The following is an 8,941-nucleotide window of genomic DNA, read 5'->3' as shown; positions in this document are numbered from 1 at the left end:
TTTGAGCCTCTAGGCTAAGCAGTAGCAGGTAATTACTAAGCATGCGCACTTGGCTGGCTCTCAGACTTTTTGAGCTTTAACTTCCAATTCTAGTACCTCAGGCACAGTACAACCTTGCTGTTTCTGAGCCTCGGGTTTTTCTTTTCTGCAAAGTGAAAATAAGATTTACCTCATACGGTTGTGAGGAGTAAAGCAACACACCTTAAACGACGCTTACATTCTCTATTAATGGAAGAGTTTGGGGGCTCATGTCTTCTGTTCGTCAGATGTCATGCTGCTGTCCTCAGCCACCATTCAGTTATTATTCGTTCTACAGATAATGCGTGCGTGATAGGAGCCAGTTACTGAAAAGTTATTGGTGATTCCACGGTGAACAATCAACCCCTACCCCTTTGATTAACTCTTGCAAACCTCTCAGATTTCTTAGCTCTTACTGAGCCCGCTGTCACTATCCTTCTATCTTTTCCACTGCCTCAAATTTATTCTCCCACAAATATTTTTTAGAGAGAGACAGGGTATAGCGATCCATCTAAAACACAAATCAACTCCCGTGATTCCTTCCTTAGAGCATTTCGATCATGCACAAACTGTGAGTGTCTTTTCATCGCTTGGCATCTGTCCCCTTGAGCCTCACTTTCTTGTTTTATTTATTTATTTTGGCCACTTCTGTGGTATGTGGAAGTTCCCGGGCCAGGGATTGAACTGGAGCTACAACAGTGATGGTAGCACAGCAGTGTCGCATTGTCATGCCAGGTCATAACCCACTGAGCTACCAGGGAACTCTTTTCTTCTGTTTTGGTGTTCACTGTAAGAAACAGCCTGCAGCCCTTTGTACTCAGTTCCCTGTATGTTGTTTTTCCTAGCACAACCCTTCTGCCTGTGTTGTCAATGCTATTGATATTTCCAAATCTTGCTTTTATATTTCCTCCCATGTGAACCCTTCTCTGTAATACACCTCAGAAAATTAATTATGCCTCCTTTTTAGTACCTCTTTCTTTTGTGAGAACTTCTGTCACTACAAATGTTCTGCCACTATATTGTGATCTTTTTGCTTAGAGCTTCTTTGGGACAGAGTCTTTGGCTCATAAACCTTTATACTCCCAAATATATCCCTAAGGTCATTAACAGTAATTAACATTCATTTTGCTCTTGGAACATGATAAGCTGGTTCTGGGCTCAGGGCCTTTGTAATTGCTGTTCCTTCTTCTAGAACACTGTTCCTCCAGATGGTCACATGACTTCTTCTCTGTGGTTGCAGCTGGTGTCACCACATCAAAAGGGCCTTCCTCAGTTACCCAATTAAAATAGTTCCCCAGTCACTCACCATGTTTTCATAGCACTTATCAATCATGATCTAAAGTAATTATTTCTCCCTCTTTCTCTTTTTCCAGTTACTAAAATGAAAGATCCATGATAGTAGGAGCCTGTTTTGCATCAAAGCGATTGGCACATAGAATGAAATCAATACTTTTTTTTTAGGGCCACACCCAAGGCATATGGAAGTTCCTGGGCTGAGGATGGAATTGGAGCTGTAACTGCCAGTCTATACCACAGCCACAGCAATGCAGGATTCCAGCCTTGTCTGTGACCTACACTGCAGCTCAAGGCAACACCAGATCACCAACCCACTGAGCGAGGCCAGGGATAGAACCCGTATCCTCATGGCTACTAGTCGGATTTGTTTTTGCTGAGCCACAAGAACTCCTGAAATCAATGCTTCTTAAATGAATTTGTTGAGTACATTTTTATAAGAGAAGAAATAAAAATTGGAAAATTAGAAGACATACTGCATGAGCTTTACGTTAAAGTAAAATTTGCTCTTATCTTTGCTCCCTGACTAAATTGAAAGAGTACAGAATCCAGTTTTTCATATTCTTTGTATTTACTGAGCCAGGCTTAACATGTGGCATATGGTAGATATTGATGAATACACATTCTGTTGCCCACATGTTTTTAAGCAATCAAGTTAATTGAAAAATTGGTTCTTTGGCAAAAGTGTATGGTGCTATTTCTGTGGGGGAAAAGAAAAAACAAGATTCTAAACACTCAAGATAAACTGTCTCTTTCTCTTCTGACATTTAGAGGTTATTGAGTTCATTGGTAATTTTGGCAGTGCAACAACCAAATAAATTAAACAAATTGGATCAAATCCAAAGCCTTTCTGGAAATTGATTTACCTTTGACTTTTTTTTTTTTTTATTGAAGTATAGTTGAGTTGTAATATTGTGTTAGTTTCAGGTGTATGGAAGTGATTGTTTTATTTTTTTTTCCAGATTATTTTCATTATAGTGCTGACTGAAAAAAATGCACAAAGTAAAAATTGAGAATTAATGTTTCATTTGGTGGACTTTCTGTGGACTTCAAGCCTAGGAGGCACTCTCTCAGCTTTGAGGGACTGCTCAGAAGAGGCAAGGTAGGATCCAAGATACTTGGGAGTTTTTGCCACAAAAACCAGGTCATCAGGGGAGTTCCCATTGTGGCTCAGCGGTAATGAGTGTGATTAGGATACATGAGGATATGGGTTTGATCCCTGGCCCTGGGCAGTGGGTTAAGGATCTGGGATTGCCGTGAGCTGTGGTGTAGGTCCCAGTCACGGCTCAGATCTGGTGTTGCTGTGGCTGTGGTGTAGTCTGGCAGCTGTAACTCCCATTCGACCCCCCTAGTCTGGCAACTTCCATATGCCACGTGTGCAGCCCTAAAAAGCAAAAACAAAAAGCAAACAAACAAAATACCAAGTAGTCAGAATTTCAAGAGATTACTGTTAAGCTGTAAACCAGTGTAATGGAAAAAATAAAAATCATTAAAAAAAAATTACTGTTAAGGAGTTCCATGGCGGCTCAGCAGGCTAAGGATCTGACATTGCCATTGCTGTGGCTCTGGTTACTGCTGTGCACTGGTCACTGCTGTGGCATGGATTCGATCCCCAGCCCAGAAACTTCTGCATGCTGTGGGTGTGGGGGTGGTGTGGGGAGGATTACTGGGGTTTTGGGGATTTTTTTTTTTTTTTGGTCTTTTTTGCCATTTATTGGGCTGCTCCCGCGGCATATGGAGTTCCCAGGCTAGGGGTCTAATCGGAGCTGTAGCCACTGGCCTGCGCCAGAGCCACAGCAACGCCAGATCCAAGCCGCGTCTGCAACCTACACCACAGCTCACGGCAACGCCGGATCGTTAACCCACTGAGCAAGGGCAGGGATCAAACCCGCAACCTCATGGTTCCTAGTCGGATTTGTTAACCACTGCGCCACGACAGGAACTCCGAGGATTTTTTTTTTGAGCCTCGCCTGTGGCATGTGGAAGTTCCCGGGACAGGGATCAAAGCCATGCCACAGCAGTGACATGTGCTGTCGCAGTGACATTGCCAGATCAACCTGCTAAGTCACAAGGGAACTCCACATTATGTTAACTAAAGAAAACCAGACATCTCAAGTTAATGTATTTAGTGCTTTTCTATGTATTAAAAGGTGCAAGAGTCTGGGCTCATTGAAATTATTTCTTTGATATACACCTTAGCTGTCTAGGGACAGTATCCTATTCTTTCCCATCCTTGGGGGTGACTGCAGTGGGCAGCTGGCAGCTCATTTGTCTCTATCCTGAGTGCCCTCAGGCTCAGTGTTGGAGGCTGTAGTAGTGGCTGATGGCTTGATGGCTGCAGCATCCTTTGTTTGCTGAAATGGCAGGCAATATTTTTCACCCACCGTAGGTTATTACAGATATTGAATATAGTTCCCTGTGTAAATCCTTGATGTTTATCTATTTGATATATAGTAATTTGTATCTTTTAATCTCATGCTAATGTATCCATCCCCCTCTCTTTTCCCTTCATTAACCTTAAGTTTGTTTTCTATGTCTGTGAGTTTGTTTCTGTTTTATATATAGATTCATTTGTAGTATTTTTTAGATTCTACATATAAGTGATGCCATGTAATATTTGTCTTTGACCTACTTCATTAAATATAGTATTCTCAAGATCCATCTATGTTACTGCAAATAGCAATATTTCCTTTTTATGGCTCAGTAATATTCCATTCTGTGTGTGTGTCCCACTCTTCTTATGGAAATTGTCTGTTGATGGGCACTGAGATTGTTTCCATGTCTTGGTTATGATAAATACTGCTGCTGTGAACATTGAGGTTCATGTATATTTTCAAATTAGAACTTTCGTCTTTTCAAATATATAACCAGGAGTAGGATTGCTGGATCATATTGTAGCTCTGTTTTTAGTTTTTTAAAGAAGCTCCATACTGTTTTCCACAGTGGCTGCACCAATTTACATTCCCACCAACAATGTAGGGGGGTTCTCTTTTCTCCACACCCTCTCCAGCATTTATTATTTGTAGACTTTTTGATGATAGCCATTATCACTGATGTAAGTTGATACGTCACTGTGATTTTGATTTGCATTTCTCTAATAATTAACTATGTTGAGCATCTTTTCATGTGTCTCTTGCCCATCTGTGTGTCTTCTTTGGGGATGTCTATTTAGATCTTTTGCCCTTTTTTTGGGGGGAGTGTCTTTTTTGTCTCTTTAGAGCTGCACCCATGGCATATGTAGGTTCCCAGGCTAAGGGTCAGTTTGGAGCTCTAGCCACCGGCCTATGCCACAGGCACAGCAATGCCAGATCTAAGCTGCATCTGAGACCTACACCACAGCTCACAGCAACGCCAGATCCTTAACCCACTGAGCGAGGCCAGGGATTGAACTCGCAACCTCATGGTTCCTAATTGGATTCATTTCCACTGCGCCACAATGGGAACTCCCCATTTGTTATTTTTTATTTTATTTCCTTTGCCTTGGGAGGCTGATTTAAGAAAATATTGCTTCTGGAGTTCCCGTCGTGGTGCAGTGGGAAAAAAAAAATATTGCTTCAATTTATGTCATAGAATGTTTTACCTATATTCTGTTCTAGGAGTTATATTGTCATGGTCTTTAAACCATTTTGAGATTGTTTTTGTATATAATATGAGAGAGTTATCTAATTTAATTAATTTTCATGTAGCTGCCCAGTTTCCTAACAAAATTTGTTGAAGACACTGTCTTTTCTCCATTGTATATTCTTGCATCCTTTGTCATAGATTAATTGACCATAGGTATGTGCATTTATTTCTAGGCTGTCCTGTTCCATTGATGTATATGTCTGATTTAGACCAAAAGAAGAGAAAAAATAAATTAACTTAAAAAAAAAGGAATTCCTGTTGTGGCTCAGTGGTTAACAAACCTGAGTAGTAGCCATGAGGCCATGGATTCGATCCCTGGCCTCGTTCAATGGGTTAAGGATCCAGCATTGTAGTGAGCTGTGGTGTAGGTCACAGACATGGCTCGGATCCCGCATTGCCATGGTTGTGTTGTAGGCCAGCAACTACAGCTCCAATATGACCCCTAGCCTGGGAACCTCCATATGCCATGGGAGCGGCCATCAAAAGACACACAAAAAAAGTCTGTTTTTGTGCCAATACCATGTTGTTTGAATTACTGTAGCTTTGTAGTATAGTCTGAGGTATGGAAGGGTTATGTATCTAGCTTTTTTCTTTTTTCCAGGATTGCTTTGGGAATTATGAGTCATTTGTCATCCCATATGATTTTTAAGGTTATTTATTCTAGTTTTGTGAAAAATGTCATAGGTCTTTTGCTAGGGATGGTGGGAAATCTATAGATTACTTTGGGTAACATGGCCATTTAAAAAATATTAATTCTTTCAACCCAACCACATGTGATATCTTTCCATTTTTTTTTTTTTTTTGTCTTTATTGCTATTTCTTGGACTGCTCCTGCGGCATATGGAGGTTCCCAGGCTAGGGGTCGAATCGGAGCTGTAGCCACCGGCCTACGCCAGAGCCACAGCAACGTGGGATCCGAGCCGCCTCTGCAGCCTACACCACAGCTCACGGCAACGCCGGATCGTTAACCCACTGAGCAAGGGCAGGGACCGAACCCGCAACCTCATGGTTCCTAGTCGGATTCGTTAACCACTGCGCCTCGACGGGAACTCCTCTTTCCATTTCTTTGAACCATGTTCAATTTCCTTTAACAGTGTTTTATAGCTTATGGCATACAGGTCTTTTGCCTCCTTGGTTAAATTGATTCCTGGGTATTTTATTATTTTTTGGTGTAATTTTAAATGGATTTTCCCTACTTGCTGATATTTCATTGTTAGTGTAAAGAAATGCAACAGACTTTTTTATGTTAATCTTGTGTCCTGCTCCCTTGGTAAATTCATTTATTCTAATAGTTTTTGTGTTGAGACTTTAGTGTTCTCTGTATAGAGTGTAATTTCGTCTGCAAGTAGTTTATCTCTGCTTTTCCAACTTGGATACCTCTTATTTATTTTTCTTGTCTGATTTTTGTTGCTATGATTTACAATACTCTGTAGAATAGAAGTTGTGAGAGAGGACATCCTTGCTTTGTCCCTGAATTTAGCAGAAAGGCTTTTAGTTTTTCACCATTGAGTATTATGTTGCCTATGGGTTTGTTGTAAATGGCTTTTATTATGTTGGGATATGTTCTCTTTATACCTGCTTGGGTGAGAGTTTTTATCATGAGTGGATGTTCATCAAATGCTTTTTCTGTATCTATTGAGATGATTGAGTGGTTTTCGTCTTTCCTGTTGTTAATGTGATACAGCATATTGATTGATTTGCATATGTTGAACTATCTTTGTGACCCTGGAATGAATCCACTTTGATCATGGTGTATGATTCTTCTTATGTATTGTTGGATTCAGTTTGCTAATATTTTGTTCAGCATTTTTCTATCTATATTCATCAAAGATGTTGACTTACACTTTTCTTTTTTTGTATAGTTTTTTTGGTTTTTGTATCAGGGTGATGGTGGCTTCATAGAATGATTTTGGAAGTGTACCCTCCTCTTCAGTTTTTTGAATAGTTCAAGAAGGATAGGTATAAGTTCTTTGTGTGCTTGGTAGAATTACCTATTGAAGCCATCCAGTCTTGGACTTTTGTTTGCAGTGAGGTTTTTTTTGTATTATTTTTTTATTTTTTGTCTTTTTCTTTTTTCTTTTTTCTTTTTTTTTTTTTTTGTCTTTTTGCCTTTTCTAGGGCCACTCCCATGGCATATAGAGGTTCCCAGGCTAGGGGTCTAATCAGAGCTGTAGCCACCAGCCTACACCAGAGCCACAGCAACGCGGGATCCAAGCCTTGTCTGTGAGCAAGGCCAGAGATCCAACCTGCAACCTCATGGTTCCTAGTTGGATTCATTAACCACTGAACCACAACAGGAACTCCAGGGAGTTTTTTAAATTATGGATTTTATTTCACTTCTAGTGATTGGTCTATTCAAATTATCTGTTCCTGCTTGACTCAGTTTTGGCAGGTTGTATGTTTCTAGAAACTTGTCCTTTTCTTCTAGGTGTACATTTGTTGACTATAACTGTTCACAGTATTTTTTGTATTTTTATGGTACCTATTTATATTTCTTCTCTTTCATTTCCTATTTTATTTGGATCCTCTTGCTTTTCTGTGTGGTGAGGCTGACTAGATATTTGTTGGTTTTGTTTATCCTTTCAAAAAACCAGCTCTTGGTTTGATTGTTATTTCCTATTTTTTTATCTTTATTTCCTCTTTGATCTTTATCATTTCCTCCCTTCTGCTGACTTGGGGTTTTGTTAGGTTTTTTTCTAATTCATTTAGTGGTAGATTAGGTTGTTTATTTGAGATTTTTCTTGTTTCTGAGGAAGGCTTGTATCACTATGAACTTCCCTCTCAGAACTGTTTTTGCAATATCCCATAGATTTTATGAGATGTATTTTATTTTGTTTTTATTTATTTATTTTTTGTCTTTTTTCAGGCCATAGCCATGGCATATGGAGGTTCCCAGGCTGCAAGTCAAATCGAAACTGTAGCCTCTGTCCTAAAGCACAGCCACAGCAACACCAGATCTGAGCCACATCTGTGACCTCCGCCACAGCTCATGGCAATGCCAGATCCTTAACTCACTGATCGAGGCCAGGGATCAAACCTGTGTCCTCATGGATGCTAGTCAGACTCCTTTCCACTGAGCCAAGACAGGAACTGCTGTTAAGGTTGTATTTTAATTGTTGGTTGTCTTGAGATATTCTCTAATTGCTTCTTTGATTTCATCATTGAGCCATTGGTTTTTTTAGCAGCATGCTGTTTAGTTTCCATGTGTTTGTTTCATTTAGGACCTCTGTTGCCTTATTGATTTTCTCTCTGGATGATCTGTCCATCGATGTCAGTGGGATGTTAAAGTCTCCTACTATTGTACTCTTGCCAAATTCTCCCTGTATGTCTGTTGGTATTTGATTTATATATTTAGCTGTTCCCGTATTGGTGCATGTGTGTTAATGAGTATAATATCCTTTTCTTGTCGCCCTTTTAAAATTATGTAATGTCCTTCTTTGTTTTTCTTTATAACTTTGTTTTCAAGTCCATTTTGTCTGATATTAGAATTGCTATCACTACTGTCTTGTCATTTCCATTTGCATAAAACATGTTTTTCCACCCCTCACTTTCATTCTATGTGTGTCTCTCACCCTGAAGTGAGTCTCTTATAGGCAGAATATTATAGATTCTTGTTTTTTTATCCAATCTTGTTTTTTTTTAGCCACTCTATTTTTTTAAAATCAGAGCATTTAATTAATTGACATTTATAGTAAGTTCTCATAGATATGTGTTCATCACCATTTAAAATCTTGTTTTTGGAGTTCCTGTCGTGGCTCAGTGATAACAAAATCTGAGTATCCATGAGGATGCAGGTTCAATCCTTGGCTTTGCTCAGTGGGTTAAGTGGCATCTCTGTGAGCTGTGGTGTAGGTTGCAGACATGGCTTAGATTCCATGTTGCTGTGGCTGTGATATAGGCTGGCAGCTATAGCTCCGATTCGACCCCTGGCCTGGCAACTTCCATATGCCGTGGGTGTGGTCCTAAAAAGCAAAAAAATAATAAAATAAAATAAAATCTTGTTTTC

The 8,941-nt window shown here is 39.8% G+C and overlaps 1 protein-coding gene across 4 annotated transcripts in view; it reads left to right on the top strand.

Annotated features, from left to right (window-relative positions):
- The window catches only part of FRYL (FRY like transcription coactivator), a 351,368-nt gene that overhangs the window by 688 nt on the left and 341,739 nt on the right, over positions 1-8,941 (top strand). The window lies entirely within an intron of this gene.

Source organism: Sus scrofa, chromosome 8 (assembly GCF_054392235.1).
Source record: "Sus scrofa isolate SSC_HxYL_T2T_F1_AM1 chromosome 8, Sscrofa_HxYL_maternal_Yorkshire_Landrace_v2.0, whole genome shotgun sequence".
In the NCBI taxonomy this organism is placed as follows: domain Eukaryota; kingdom Metazoa; phylum Chordata; class Mammalia; order Artiodactyla; family Suidae; genus Sus; species Sus scrofa.
This window is presented reverse-complemented; position numbering and strand designations above follow the sequence as displayed.